At 42.3% G+C, this 15,873-nt stretch overlaps 2 long non-coding RNA genes across 3 annotated transcripts in view; one reads left to right on the top strand and one right to left on the bottom strand.

Annotated features, from left to right (window-relative positions):
* Window positions 1-1,404: 1,404 nt before the first annotated feature.
* Window positions 1,405-2,659, bottom strand: LOC138849002 (uncharacterized). The gene is made up of 2 exons (XR_011387302.1): window positions 2,398-2,659; window positions 1,405-1,739 (listed from the first exon to the last, which is right to left on the bottom strand). It is a non-coding gene; the product is annotated as an uncharacterized lncRNA (long non-coding RNA).
* LOC103348754 (uncharacterized) overlaps window positions 1,810-15,873 on the top strand; it is a 130,163-nt gene continuing 116,099 nt past the window's right edge. The window contains exon 1 of one of the 2 annotated variants that reach the window (XR_011387304.1): window positions 1,810-2,080. This is a non-coding gene — a long non-coding RNA (uncharacterized lncRNA). The remainder of the gene's footprint in view (window positions 2,081-15,873) is intronic. The other variant, XR_011387305.1, reaches the window with a different exon arrangement.

The raw sequence follows: 15,873 nt of genomic DNA, 5'->3' as shown, positions 1-15,873 counted from the left end.
GTCTCTTCCCATCCCCATAACAGATAAAGTATTTCCTACAAAAGAGGAATATTCAAGATCCGCAGTCTAAAAACAATTTAGTAGTCAAGAAAAAGATTTCCAACATGGGTCAGATACATTCTTAATTTTATATTTTACATTTATCTTGCCATTATATATCTAAACTAAATATACCTATGACTTATCAAGTTCCTCCTCTGAGATTTATCACCACTGTGAATATCTTCCTCCTCCTCTCTCTCTCATTTTTTATTTAGAAAATTGGAATCTGGATTTCTCTGGAAGTTTGCTTCTCAGCTGCCCTACTCCAGTGCTGGAGAAAGCAGGAGCCCATTGCCCACAGTTCAGGCAAAGCTCCCCTCCAGGAGCCCAGGTAGCTACTGGAAGCCTACAGCCCAGATACACAGAAGCATCACCTCAGGTCAAAGGATCCAATCGAATAGCTAACAAAACACTTGTCTTTATTATGTATATTAAATGTCAGGTTACTTAGGATCTGACATTAAAAAAAAAAAAAGACCATTAAAAGCACCTAATCATCTGATTACCCCGGGCTCAGTAATCGTTGGAGTGGCAGGAGGCAGCCCCCAACATTTAACACAGGGAGTTCCGATACACAAATATTTGATGGGGTTTAAACAAGGGAAGGGACACCAATAGTTCAGGTTTCCATCCAGGTGGACCCTTGGATCATGGCACGAGAAGGGTCCCTGTGAGGGCTGAGCGCGCAGCTAGGTTGCCCACCGCCCCTACTTGGCACGCCCCTCCCCAGGCGTTTGGCCGAGAGAGTTCCCAGCAGCGCAGATGCGTTGGGACCGGAGGAAGCCCGCATATAAATTTGTTCGGAACACTCAGTCCGAGGGCCAGGTCGGGGACAATAGGGATCGTGGGATCAGCGGGATGCAGGAGCGCAGGACGCAGGGAAAAGTCGAGAGAGGACTGGGGGCTGCTGGCTTTGGGCTCCTCCCGCAGGAAAACAAGTCCTGCAAATGAACTGCTCCTTTCTGGTCTTGTCTTCCCCATGAATAATCCACTCCGAGATCAGCGCGGAGGAAGGGGATTAAAACAACAGATACATACATGCAAATGTGAAATACTACTGCAGTCGACGTTGGAGGGGAGAAAACAATTCCTTAGGGTTTCCTTGGGTAAGACAAATTGCCTCCCTCAGGATTCCCTCCACTCAGGCAGGGTGAGAAGGATGCACTTTTGTTTTCCAGTTCCCGGCAGCCAGGACCCTGTGCCTGTCCCCCCATTCACCTCTCAGTCTGTCAATTTCCTCAACTTTCACAGCCGCTCCCCGCCCCCCGCTCCGCTCGCCCTCCCCAGATGCCCGGGGAGATACAATGTTTCTGCCCTTGAACACGCAGGCTGCAGAAGGAATTCGAATTTGGCCACAGCTAATTTTTTTTTAAAAAGCAAATTTTGTTTATTTTGTACAATGTAGAGAAAATAAGAAGAGGAAGAAGGAACCAGTTCTCGTTTAGAGACGGAATTGATCTTTCTTCTGGAGGGATTCTTTCGACCCTGTGTGGTTACGCGGGAGGTGGACAACTTCTTTTTAGAGTTGCAAGCCAAGGATGATAAGGGAGACCCCAGGATCGTGTGTGTGTGTGTGTGTGTGTGTGTGTGTGTGTGGTGTGTGTGTGTGTGAAGAGATGAGGGACGGCAGGGGTCCAAGCCGAGCCAAACGGTTTTCTCACGTGCAAACTCGCAATCCAATCCATTCGGAGTTGAGCCTAGGATAGGAGGGGAAAGTCTATTTTAAAAAAAATCCAGGAGCATCTCTCTGCGAAGCCCTTTGAAACAGAACCAAAACAGGACCAGAGAACCTCAGACCGTCCCTAACGTCCCTGCTGGGAGGCCCGCGGGCTGTGGAATCTCGCACGTCACCTGGCCCCAGCAGGACGGCCAGCTCAGGGCTTTATTTTATTTTTATTTTATTTTGTTATTATTTTCATTAATTTTTTTGAAGTCAGGGCTGCATTTCGGCTTCGGGGCTTTTGCCAACGTCGCCACTGACAGGAACCAGCAAACTTCAGGACCCAAATGAGCATCTTAATTTATTGATGCAAAACAGGTCTGCTTGTTGTCCCCAATTCTCGGCGCGCTCTGCCTCCCTCCCCCGCCCCGAGCTTCGGTCCCTCCATTTGATCTCGGGGACAGGCCCAGCAGCACAGGCGGAGGAGCACGTGGGGGGTGGGACCCCTCCCGCCGCCCGCCCCCGGACCCGTCCCCGCCCGGGCACCCCGCGACCCCCGCCCGGCCGCCCGGTCAGCTGACCTGGCCCGCTCGCCGGCTCCCCGCCCGCCGCCCCGTTTCCGGTCCCCGGGGTCCGCGAGCCGCGCTCCGAGCCCGAGCCGCGGCGGCCGGGAGGTGATGCTGGGGGCTGATTACCATGAGAAAGGCTGTGCCTGGAAAAGCCTCCTCCACGCGACTGTCAGTCTCCCCTAGCGGGGGCGGGGGGCGGCTTGGGGCCCTGTAGGAGTCACCAGAAAACTTGAAGTAAGTTGGATGCGACGCAGGCCCGGGGAGGTGGCTTTCGCCGCAACTTGGAAGGCTGGGGCGTTAAGGGCGCGGACGCCAGCAGCCTCGTCAGGGAATTGAAAACCAAAAACCTCCCTCCCACCCTTCCTCCCTCCTGCCCTCCTTTCAGCCCTCCCTGGCCTTTCTCCTCCTTTTCTTGAAATTCTTTCCCAATTGGCATTTCCTACACTCTCCTTTCTTTCTCTGTGGTGTCTCCCTGTTGCAATCCCTTGTTTTCTCGAGCGGTCCCTCTTCTCGCTGTGGCTCCTTTCGTGCCGCCTGTCTATGTCCAGAGTTATCATTTCGTTGGGAAGACACGATGTTTAATATGCAATTAATCTACCAGCAGGAGAGCAGGGACGCCTCGACTGAAATAACTCCCGGGGTCTCCGAGAGTCTAAGTTCACCAGGTGTCAGTGAAAAGTCAAATACGAGAATACAAATAAATCAACATTTCAGTGGTCCTAATGGCTTATAATTTTCTGCGGTATCAGCTCAGACTGATTTCTTATTTCAGAAACGATATAATCTTAAAACTATGAATAAATAATATTTGGCATATGGAAATTCTTTAGAATTCAGGCAAAGTGAAATCTTTCTTGTTTGTACTGATATTTTCGTAGTGCTTAACAACAGACTTCAGAAAGCACAGGAGGTAAGTTTAAGACACTGAAGCTGTGCTTTTTCTTTTAGTGACTAAGAAGTGTAAAAAATTCCCAAAGCACTCTTCCCCACCCTCCAACAAAGTGATGAATTCAGAGAGACCCTTCACGTCAAGTATTTTGTACGTGGCTGCCCACATTGGCAACTTGAGTAGCTGGGTCTTTTTCTTGGCGAGGTTGCTGTCCATTATCACAGCTGAGTGAGTGAAACTGAGGCTTCATGTATCCTGAGTGTGGCTGCAAGTTTTATTTTCATTATTGTAATAATTATTGTTCTGTCTTTCACTTTGGACACATTCGTTGCTCTCATTAAAAATCAGAGTTTGCACTTGTTTATAATTTGTTTATTTTATAGAACTTTTAAAACTTGTTGGAAGGCAATTGAACATGTATATTAAGCCCTTTTTAGGCCAAGAAAAATAAGGATGCATTAGAAAGATGCCTTTTATGCTTCATAATTATTAATTGACATTTTATGATGAATAATTAATCATTTGAATAATTTTGGTATCTCTGATCTGAACACATATTTGCATATCTAATGCTTGATTTTAAATGTGTGTTTTTTTTAAATTCATTCTCTCAGGATGAAGAAACAAAGTAATATTTTAATGTAAAACTTCTACTTGTAAACTTTATTTATTGAGCTGTAATATTTCTTCTACAAATCTGTAAAACTTAACAATTTGTAAGTCATTTGTCTAACAATCACATATAAACATGTGACGGAACTACAATTAATTAGGGACTACAATACCCTATGTAAAATAAAACAACTCTGCTCCCCGAATCCAGAGATATGTACTAATTATGCACCATATTTTCTTATTGGAGCCTGACTACTGAACTTCTTTTTATTATATCTGTTTATACAGTTCTCAGAGTGGAAAACTGAGGCAGCTGACAAGTAATTCAGGCCATGTATCTAGAATAATTTTTTATCTTTTGCTTATTAATACATGGGCTGATTTACGTTATTTAAAAATTATTAAGCAAGCACAATGCCTCTGATATTTCTGTAATCCTGTGGCAATTGAAGTCCAGAGTATCTATAATATGAGGCCTACAGATTACTACCTATGTGATCACAGGTCATTTACTTAAGTTTGTTTCTTTATCTACAGTGTCGTACACTAATGGTGCCTATTCCTTGGGGCCTTATTAGGAATTAAGTGAAGTAGTGCATGAAAGTTCACTGTATTGTAGCTTTGTAACTATAATGAAAGGTGGACCAAATAACATGGAGCATACAAATCAACTAGAGACAGTATAAATTAATTTTGACTATTAAAAACAACTATTTGCCTTTTAGTATCATCCATATTTTTTAATTGAAAAATGAGTACTATGTCATTAAGTGAAAAAGGAAAATGGAAAGCACCATAAGATTTATGGCTGGTTTATGATTCTTTACAACTGTTCCAAGGATGCGTAGCCACAAGAAGTGAAAAGAAATACAGTATTTTCTTTCTGTTAGTTCAGCAGTTAATTTATTGTATTCAGTATGGGCGTAAATTGCTTATAAATATCAGACTTCTTTTGAAAAGGAATTTAGTCCAAATGTATGAACTTGAAGTTTCCCATGTTCTTTAGTAACATTGTCTTTGAGTATAAGGGTTAAATGTGCAACAGCTCAGAAGTGGTCTTGAGTAAGACTTGTGAAAGGAAAAAAGGGCAAACTTACAAATTTTGGAGGCCAGGAATTTGGCTGTCTGAGCACTATTTGCTGTGAGACCAGTCATAATGAATGGAGCATTCCCATTTGGAGTTGTAGATATCTTGGGGTTTGTGCTAATTTCAAGTACCTATAGTCAGGGAGAAAATCAGTTTGTTAAGTGGAAAATAGACTACTCCACTCTCTTAAATGTCTAGAAGGCCCAGATTTTCTTTTTGATGTAAAGTTGAAAAATCAGTGCAAATGCTAAAGGGAAAAAAATCTATCTCAATGTGCAATCCTTATATTGATGGCTTTTTTGTTGTTCTCATTTTCTTTAAGACTCCTCAAACACTTCTGTCTGTCAGAGGTTTTCAAGGGTCCCATCACTGCCTCTTCTCTGAAAGGGCCCATTACACGTTCCTTGCAAAGGGCCATTTGGACATCAGCTTAGGAGGTCCAGAGTGATGCGTACCTTTTTCATTTTCTTGGGAGTGGGACTAGAGCAACTTCCCTAGGCTTGACATGATTTATTCACCTATCTCTTTATTAGACGAGAAAACTGTGGCCCAGAGAGAATCAGTGAGCTTCCTTAGAATTCAAGTGTCTGTAGTTCTTTGGTGGACCTTTGGACTAGTCAGGTCTACTCCCACCACCAACACCACATTCATGTGTCATCCAACATCTTTCAAGACATCCTTCCAAAGGATTTTTGTCCACCTGATCTGCACACTGATCTGTGACCCCCTTCCAGTCATCCTGGATGCTGCAATGGGTCCTTGTTTTTCCATGCATGGGGTATTTTGCCTTTGGGCCTAACACTTGGGCACATTTTTCCAGTTACAATACTGGCTCCATTCCTCCAAGGCTTACTCTGGCTTTGGTGCCTCTGGCTTCCCAGATAAGGTGTGTTTCCTGGTCCAGTCTCTTCTCCAAGGCCTCTCACTCAGGAAAGGCCTAGACAGCGATTCTAGCTAGCTCACCCTGGCCCCAGTGCTGAAACTAAGTAGAGCACAAGTTAGTGATGGAGAGGATTTCGTGATCAAGAGTGGTTATTTCTGACAATTTATTTTAGCACTTCTTATCTAGCAATTGGATATTGGTGTATTTGACTCTAGAGTCTTCATATTCTCTTCGATGATAGTATGTCCTGGTGGCAAATATACAGGGTTGGAAGTAGATGAACTGGGTTTGACTCCCTGCTTTCTGAGTGCTAATTTTGTGTTGAGGACACATTATTAAATAACTGTGGACCTCATTTTAAAAATTGGAAAGAGAGTACTTAGATTCAAACTAATTGTGTTGAAAAAATATGATTATATATGTGCAGTATCAGGCACAGGGTAGGAATATCAATAAATGGTTATTGTTCCCCAAATATTATCTGCAAAATATATGAAGTTAAGTTTTGGAAAATCAGAGTAGATGTAATATCTTTTAATTGATGTTTATCTGATTCTATTTAATGATTTTATTGTCATACATTTTATTGTTTTAATTTTACTATGTATTACTTATTTTACTAGGAATTATTTATCTGATTCCTGCATTATATGGAAATTAATGTTTACAGGTAACAAAGTTGAAAAATAATATGCTCATAGAATTTCTTAATTTGGAGTAGAACAATGGGGTGCTTGGGATTCTAAGCATCATGATATTAACAACTGAGATGAATAAACATACTCTAAAATTTGATTATGTATTTCATACTTCCATTTGCAATTGCAAGGAAGAATATTTGTCCAGCTAATTTGCCTGAGATGACCTGCCACAGGAAGAAGCACTGTTGCAGCCAGTTTAGCACTGTCAAAAAGTGTCAATGATACTATGTGTTCATGGGAAAAAGAACCTCTCGGTGCTGCTTGAAGCATTTTACTTTCGCCTAAGCTTCAGGGGCTCCCAGGCACTGGGAAAGTCTAGAAAGGATGAACTGGTACCAAGAAGAATCGCTTGCATTACTTGTGCCCTTCCCAGCTGGCTGCTGAAACATCTGCTTTAAAAAAGAAAAATGGTAAGACTATGTATATAGCACAGCAGTTGCTTCACTCGCCTGCCTGCAGATTCGGGAGTAGGAGTTGTGTCAGCAGGTCCTGGCCTGATCCACTGTGTGTGTGACTTTTCTCCCCTATGCCCTAGAAAGAAGAGTGTCAGGGGAGGCCTGGTTGTGGACACAGGGAGCATATTGTTCCAGTGGTTCTGCTACAGTGCAAACCAGGCTTCTTTCTCTCTCTCTCTGGAACTAACTTTGCTACACATGCAAAAAAATCTGTTCCTATTAGGTTTTTCCCTGGCCATAGTGGAACCATAAGTATGGCTCCTGTGGCAAAGGGGTAATTTTTCTGGGTTGAGAGAAACTGGCCTACCTATTGTTCTTGGCACACAGCTAGTACCCTTCTAGACAAGAGGGACAGAACAAAGCTGAAAGTTCACAGAAAATGCTTGGCCTTTTAAAACAAAAGGAAAAATTAAAACCTCATTGTTTTACAGCTTAATTTATCTGTTTGCCAAGTATTTGGAATTTCAGTTTAGAGAAATCAGCATAGACCTGAGCTATATCACTACCTTCTACTATTTAGCATGTTGTGGGATATTAGAAAATTACTTTTATAATAGTTTTTCCATAGCCATTACTTAAAGATGACCTATACTGAAATTTTGCTTATACTGGGGAGTAGTTTTGCATGGTTGAGGAAAATGATCAGGGTTAGGTGAAATATGCTTGCGAATGTCATTTAAAATCATGTTGGGCTTTAAATCTGGGGCAGAGTATTGTAATGTCTTTAATGTCTTTAGGATTTTTAAAGCAAAGTACTATCACTTGGTCATTTTCGTTGCTTCACTTAGGATCTCTAAATACAAATTTGTTTGAAAAAGGAAGATTGCTTATTATTGATGTATTTTTTTACAAACTTCTGGGACAGTGTCTGATATATAGTCAATATTATTGTTCATGGAATCTGCCATTCATTACAAAATTTAGAAGGGTATCAGCCTGTAAGTTGAGATGGTAATGAAGACAGATGAGAGGAGCAGGCAGGGACTATGGATACTGAGACCTGGGCCCCTCGTGCTTATGGAGTTAGATGCACAATGACATCATTCAACCCAAGCTTTCGGTTTGTCTTGCCTCACTTTTACACATGGCCTCAAAAACACAAAAGGAGAAAATGCAGAATTGCATAAATACATCTGTTTTACCCTTTCAGTGATTCCGCTGAGGCTTTTTGTGGTCTGTTTTTAAGAAAATATATTAAACTTTGATAAGAGATTTTTTCTGGGAAAGGAAAAAAAATCATAAGGAGAGAATGGAGTGAAGGTAGATTTGCTTATGAAGGCAAATCTGAGGAGCGACTTAGGATGCACAGCTCCCCAGCCCATACCGCAACATAAAGAAAGAAAACAGAGACGATGAGGCATTTTGTTTTGTTCTTCCTTCTTTAAGAAAATGGACAGTCTCCTCCAGCCAGTGACTCAAAGGATTTTCCTGCTGGAAGCTTTATTTTCCTGTAGAACAGCAGTTGTTGCCCAAAGGTGTTAAGGGGAAATGTTTGAGTCCTGATTACAATGCTTTCTCCAATACGCTTCCCTTTCTCTTGCTTCTCTTCTGCTTCAGGTCCTATATTTTCTGAACTCGTCACTACTTTCCCTCCTTTTGATACTCTGTATTTAGAGGGAAAACCAGCTCTCAACTCTAGTGTTGTCCCTAGCCTTCAACAGGCTTATCTTCTGCTAAGGGCCTTTTGGATATTTAGAACATCATCATGGGCCACACAAAATTATCAGCTTAAAAATTAGCCTTCTGTGGATTTATTGAATCTCTAGTCTCATCCGTGATTGCCTTGGCAGAGCCAGGACAAATGATTTTTGCAAACCTCAAATGACCCACTGACTGGACATTTCCCACCCCTGTTCTAAACAGTAAGATATGACCCTAGAATTTGAGATTTCCACTATGGTAAGGAAATTGGCCTGGAGGAAGCAGAATGTTTACCAGAACTGTGTTATGATGAAGGAAAAGTTCCATGCAATGGATGGATGCATGCCTAGTGCCTAGCAGAGGGCTTAGCACATAAGTGATGAAGGATTGAATGTATGAGTGCATGGATGCTTTGTTAAAAAAAAAAGAAAAAAAACAGACTTAAAGGATGGGCATGCAGTACAGTGATTAAGTCACCACTTGGGAAACCCATCTTCCATACCAGAGTGCCTCATTGGGGTCCCGGATTCTCTGCTCCTAATCCAACATTCTGATAATGTGCACCCTGAGAGGCAGCAGATGATGGCTCAAATGCTTTTGTTGCTGACACCCATGTGGGAGGTCTGGATTGAGTTTAGGATTCTTGGCTTCTGCCTGACCCAGCTCTGGCCGTTGGCAGGCATTTAGGGAGTGAACCAGAGGATTGGCAATCTCTCGCCATCTGTTTGTCACTCTGGCTTTAACATAAGGTGCAAAGAAATAAATACATATTAAAAAATAAAAGCCAAACTTCAGATAATGGCTACCATTTATTCTATATGGCAGTAAGAGTTAAAAAGTATTAATATAGGTGCAAAAATCACCTGTAGATAAAAATGGAATTTTGATATTATTTTTGAATTCCAGATATGTTATTTGTTTCCAAAATGAAATACCTAACTCATTTACAAGGCAATAGAGATATAACAGTCCCCCATTCGCTCCCTTGCAAAGGAAATTTTCAATACAAATAAAGTCATACATATTTATACTAGGGTAATTCAAAATAACTTCCTCACATAAGCAGAGCTACGTTCAAATAAAATCTTGCCAACACTTCTGAGTACATTTCTTTAAGAAAAAAAAAATGCTCCCCGTAGCGTCCGAACTATTTAAAAATCTTGCCAGCTTCTTCAACATACATCAGTTATCTTTCTTCAAATCACTGACAAGAATTTAAAAACTGCTTCATCAGAACAACTGTTACCCTTTCTCCTCCTCTAGTTAGAACCTGATCTTCTAAAAAGGGCCATATTTACAGCTTCTTTTGAAATTTTGAAACCATTTGGCTGATATGTTTTTGCTACATTTTCTTTTCCTGATTTAATTACTGGGGACATTTGCATGAAAACAGGAGGATGGGGACATAAGATTTTTGTCTTATGAGTTCATCTGTTTCTGATGCTTATTTCCCACCTGAGATCAGTGTCTGTTTTATTACAACTGGGAGACCAGGAGCTAGATTGGAATTGAAAAACAAAATTGTTGGAGGTAAAATAAAATTCAGAAATAGAAACTTAGGAGGCTGAGAGATTGATGGATGTTATGATAATGAGTTTTCTAGCAGGTCACTTATTGACAAGCAGTCTGTACTGTCAGTGTCAGATGCTGTTGCTATTGAGAAGGTTGACAACCCAGGGAACTCTACAGAACAAGTCGGTCAATGCCCAGCAGTTACTGCCCTGGTGATGCCCATCATCAAGGAAAGCAATGACGGCGCCAGGTCTGCGTTACGTATGAAATCTAGAGATGACCATGCAGTCAGTGTTGCAAAGGAGGTGAAGCAAAACATGCTCCCAATTCCGATCGCTTTGCAGATGTTTGTGATTTTTCACAAGGAGGATTAAAAAAAGACTCAGGATGGATTCTGAGCATCCTCACCTAGAGTTCCACGGGCACATAAATATGTGTGTGCTCAAAGCTGAGGCTATAGTCTTCTACCTTTTCACTTTCGTTTTGCATATATTCCGGTTTGTTGAATGGTAGTAGTGTTCAATCTTTCCATTTCCTTTTTTTTTTTTAATTTTTAAAAATTTTTTTTTGACAGGCAGAGTGGACACTGAGAGAGAGAGAGATGGAGAGAAAGGTCTTCCTTTGCCACTGGTTCACCCTCCAATGGCCGCCACGGCTGGCGTGCTGCGGCCGGCGCACTGCACTGATCTGATGGCAGGAGCCAGGTGCTTCTCCTGGTCTCCCATGGGGTGCAGGGCCCAAGCACTTGGGCCATCCTCCACTGCACTCCCTGGCCACAGCAGAGAGCTGGCCTGGAAGAGGGGCAACCGGGACAGAATTCGGCGCCCCGACTGGGACTAGAACCCGGTGTGCTGGCGCTGCAAGGCGGAGGATTAGCCTAGTGAGCCATGGCGCCGGCCATTTCCTTTTTTTTTTTTTTTTTTAAAGATTTACTTATTTATTTGAAAGTCAGAGTTACACAGAAAGAGGAGAGGCAGAGAGAGAGAGAGAGGTCTTCCACCTGATGGTTCACTCTCCAATTGGCCGCAATGACCAGAACTGCACTGATCCAAAGCCAGGAGCCAGGAGCTTCCTGCAGATCTCCCACATGGGTGCAGGGGCCCAAGCACTTGGGCCATCTTCTACTGCTTTCCCAGGCCATATCAGAGAGTTGGATCGGAAATGGAGCAGCCAGGTCTTGAACTGACACCCATATGGGATGCCAGTGCTTCAGGCCAGGGCGTTAACCCACTGTGCCACAGCGCTGGCCCCCAATCTTCCCATTTCAAACACTGATTTTATTTTTAACTTCCCTCTTTTCCTGAACCCCATCATCAGGCATTCTGTACTGTTAATGATCTTAACTCTGCCTGGTCCTCAAAGGCTCTGCTGTTTCCCACACTTACATTCCTATCCTATTCAGTGAATTTCTCATCTGTTTCCTGGAAGACAACGCCAATGTCCTAACTGGTCTTCTTTTTTCCAGCAATTCCTTGTATCTATCTAGTCCCACCATCCTCAAAGAGTGTACGGGAGCTGAGATGTATCTGACCATATCACTGCTGATTTATGAAAGCCATTCCCCATTATATAAGTGCTGTGCTTCTCAAACTTTGTCTCCAAAGTAATGCAATGAAGGGCAATTTAGTATTTACTGAGTGTTTTGAAAGAATAGTCTTCCTATTCTACTTAGTTTCTCTCCAATAGTTTTAGGTGAAATTGACAACCCAAGAATCTGGGCCATATTAATCCTTCCTGTCCCTAGAGTTTGACCTCCCCAGAATAAGAAGCATAACGCCAATGATATAAACTATTTGCTGTTTTTAAACAAAACATTCATTTTATTTATCTGAAAAGCAGAGTGAGAGGGGAGAGAGACCTTCTATCACTGGTTCGTTTCCCAAATGACTGAAACCAGGAGCCTGGAACTTCATCTGGGTTTCCCACTTGGTTGACAGGGCCCTGGTACTTGGATCATCTTCCTCTGCTTTTCCCATGCTATTAACAGGCAGCTGCATTGGCAGAGCAGCAGCCAGGACAGGAAGTGATGCCCATATGGGATGCTGGCATCACAAGTGGCCGCTTAGCCCATTGCCCGACAACACCGGCCCCCAGAGTGGACACTTACCTGAACTGAGTATGAATGTGGTGGTGCAAACTAATTTCCACCACTGAACAAAGATCTCCAAGTACATGCATGTTCTACTGACAGAGCGTTTAGCCACAGGGAGGCTATAGAATTCCCATGCTTCTTCTCAATAGGAGACCCCAAAGTTGGAAATGCCTTCTTGTGCTTTTTAATAACTGTGTTTATTTTAGACATACATTTGCAAAAGTATTAAGATAAAAATAGCTTCCACATGTAAAATATTTATAAATTTCAAAGCTTTTTCACATACATGATCTCATTTGAGTTTTATAATCAGCTTTAATATTTATTTTATTTATTTGAAAGGCAGAGTTACAGAGAGAGGTAGAGACAGAGAGAGAGGTCTTCCATCTGCTGGTTCACTCTCCAGATGGCCACAATGGCCGGAATTGCACTAATCCGAAGCCAGGAGCCTGGAGCTTCTTCTAGGTCTCCCACATGGGTACAGGGGCCCAAGGACCTGGGGGCCATCTTCTACTGCCTTCCCAGGCCACAGTAAAGAGCTGGATCAGAAGAGGAGCAGCTGAGACTAGAACTGGTGCCCATATGGGATGCTGGTACTTCAGGTCAGGGCATTAACCTGCTGTGCCACAGCACCGGCCCCTATAATAAGCTTTCAAGGTTGGCGAATATTGTTATGCCCAATTTGGAAAAGGAAGGAATTCAGGTTTTTGTGGAGTGACATAAAACAATTGAACCCATTTTGGAAGTTGCAAATGTGTTTCATATAGGGAAGGATCTTCATAAAGCTGGTCTTCTGTGACACCTGGAGAGATGGAGTGGGGCAAGGACTCCTAAGGCCACTGGCTAAGTAGACATTGCACCCAGGGTCCTGAGACTCAGTTTCGTCCTATACATTCCCTCCTATAGAGAAGTCACACAAGGATGCACACAGCACACAGCGAGCCTTGGTTTCAGGAAAGCAGCCTGAAGAAATGATTCTTGATTTTATTTTTCATAACTGATTTGTTACCTGTCACTGATACACAAAAATACCAAATCATAGAGTTGATTAAGAAAGCACTTTAGTAGTGAAATTGGAAAATTAGTTGGGTTTATTTGGCATAAGTGAGTAAGGACAGCAGGGATCATGTCAAAGTTGAGCATTTTAAGATAATTTATTCCTTTTGTCATAAATTCATACAATTCCTAGTGTATTTTCATTTTATTTGAAAGCTGCATAAACACACACATGCACACACATGCAGGACTAAGTTGAAATCAGTGCTAAATTGAACTCAATAGAATTCTTCCAAGTTGGTGGCAGGGAACCATTACCTGTTGCCTAACAGGAGGCTAGCAGAGCTGGGACTCTCCTCCAAGCTCTGTAATATGAGATACAGGGGTCCTAAATAATAACATAAATTCTGTGCTGAACACCCACCCAGTTCCTGGTTTTAAGTAAACATAAAGAGACTATTTGAATAGATGTCGCTTATAATTTTCTATATTTCTTTTCTGATAAATATGAGTTCCAGGAACATGTATAATTTGTATAGTTCTATTGTTGAATAAATACAACTTCCAGTAAAAGACTGTCTTCTGTGCCGAATTTCATGCAGCAAATTTAGCAAATTCTCTTTTGGAGGAAGAAAAGAATTCACAAAAGTTAAAATGGTAAGTAATAACATATCTAGTATGATTGTTCTGTAAATCACTCTTGAAAGATCAATGATACAAAATACATTCTTCATATACTGTGAAGCACCAACTAAATGCAAAGAAAGTTTAATTTTCTTCCTTTTTTCTCTCAGAAATTGGTTAAGTAGGAAGTGGGCATTTAGCTTAGAAGTTAAAATGCCCACACCCCACATGGGAGTACTTGAGTTCCATTTCTGGTTCTGATTCTGACTCCAGCTTCTTGATAATGCAGACCTTTGGAATTAGCAGTGATTACTCAAGTAGTTGAGTTCTAGCCACCCATGTGGGAAACAAGGCTTGAGTTCCTGGCTCCTGTTTTTTTCTGGCCAGTGGCTTCTGTGGGCATTTGGAGAGTAAGCCAGTGGATGGGGCTCTCTCTCTATCTTTATCCTTTTCCAGTTAATTAGTTAATTAATTAATTAAAAGTTGGCTAAGCAGCTTTAAAAAATATGCTTCTATACATATTTATTAAATATGTTAAAGTTAATGTAAAGGTACTGGCTAATGCATTAATATTATCAACCAATTAATAAATTTTACTATGTGATGGGGTACTCAATTTTCTAAGCTAATGGACTATTTGACAAATTACATGTCCAGCAAATGCTTGCTAATTTCCTACTGTGTGCTAGGCATCTTGCTGGGAATAAGGATAAAGTGTGATCAAGACAGACTCGGTCTTTGCAGGCCAGCAGGGAAGACAGACTATGTGTGATGAATGCTACTGGGAGTATAGAAGGCAGGCCCATCTAGTCAAATGATGGCTACAAAATAAGGTGAAGGCGAGAGTAGATCTTCCTAATGCACAGAAGGTCAGGTCCTTAAAATCCATCAACCTCTGCTGAAATTAGTTTAAATCACCTGTGACGTCTTATAGCCCTTCCAGGCTAGGCTAAATGCATGCTGGGACCTCTGAGTAGGTTGGAAGCAAGAGAAAATAAAGTCCAGAATCAGAGCTAGCAGGATGGAGGCCAAGGATCCAATGATAATACTGTAGGGCTCTACTGAACAAAGTTCTCAAGAGGCTGATCTCAGTACCCAGGGGTTCCTTCTGGTGGGTGGGAGCTTTTTTTGCCAGAATGAGGCAGTGTCTTTTACTGGCTTTACTGCCTTGGTTGTAATAGGACCTCAATTAACTGCTGGATCTAGACCCTGATCAGAGAATATTGGCAAGGACTAGGCAGACAACCAGAGAGGAACAGCCTCAAACTGAGGTTCTGAGGCCAGCGTTGTGGCTTAGTGAGTATAACTGCTACCTGCGACGCTGGCATCCCATATGGGTGCTAGTTTGGGTTTGAGTCCTGGCTCCTGCACTTCTGATCCAGCTCCCTGCTATTGCACCTGGGAAAGCAGCAGCAGATGGCCCATGTTGTTGGGCTCCTGCCACCCACATGGGAGACCTGCAAGAAGCTCCTGGCTCCTAGCTTTGGTCTGGTCCAGCCCTAAGCAGTGTGGCCATTTGGGAAATGAAGCAGTGGATGGAAGCTCGCTCTCTCTCTCTCTCTCTCTAGCTCTGCCTTTCAAATAAATAAAAATAAATCTTTAAAAGTAAACAGGTTCAGTCCAGGGCATTTGTTCCAAGTGGGAAGCAGAGCGCATGATGGACACCACAGCAGACGCAATGAGCACATCAGAAGGGGCTGGACGATGCTCTCTAGGACCTGCATGGTCCCTGGGTCCTCTCTGGGTGTCAGGCTCAGGGCAGCACACTCTCTCTTTTCCCCACCCTCCCTTCATCAATGTCTCCCTCTTCTTACTCCCCACCATCCTGCCTCTATTGTCTATTTGATTATATCCCAATGCTACCGGTTATGTCTAAATATTGGATAAGGCTTCTGTTTGCAAGAACTATTCATAGATTTTGAATGTGGATTTGGCTTTGGTTGGGAAAATATTATTTTCAGTCATCATCAGCCCTTTAGAAAAATATGGGTATGCCTTGAGTTTTTGCTGTAGAAGGTATGATATTTGTAATGAAAATAAATACAGGGACATGCATTTGGCACAGCAGTTAAGATATAACTTGAGATACCAGCATCACATATCAGAG

The sequence above is a fragment of the Oryctolagus cuniculus genome, chromosome 3, assembly GCF_964237555.1.
Source record: "Oryctolagus cuniculus chromosome 3, mOryCun1.1, whole genome shotgun sequence".
NCBI classification, from domain to species: Eukaryota; Metazoa; Chordata; class Mammalia; order Lagomorpha; family Leporidae; genus Oryctolagus; species Oryctolagus cuniculus.
The sequence above is the reverse complement of the archived record's forward strand: the minus strand, read 5'-3'. Positions and strand labels throughout refer to the sequence as shown.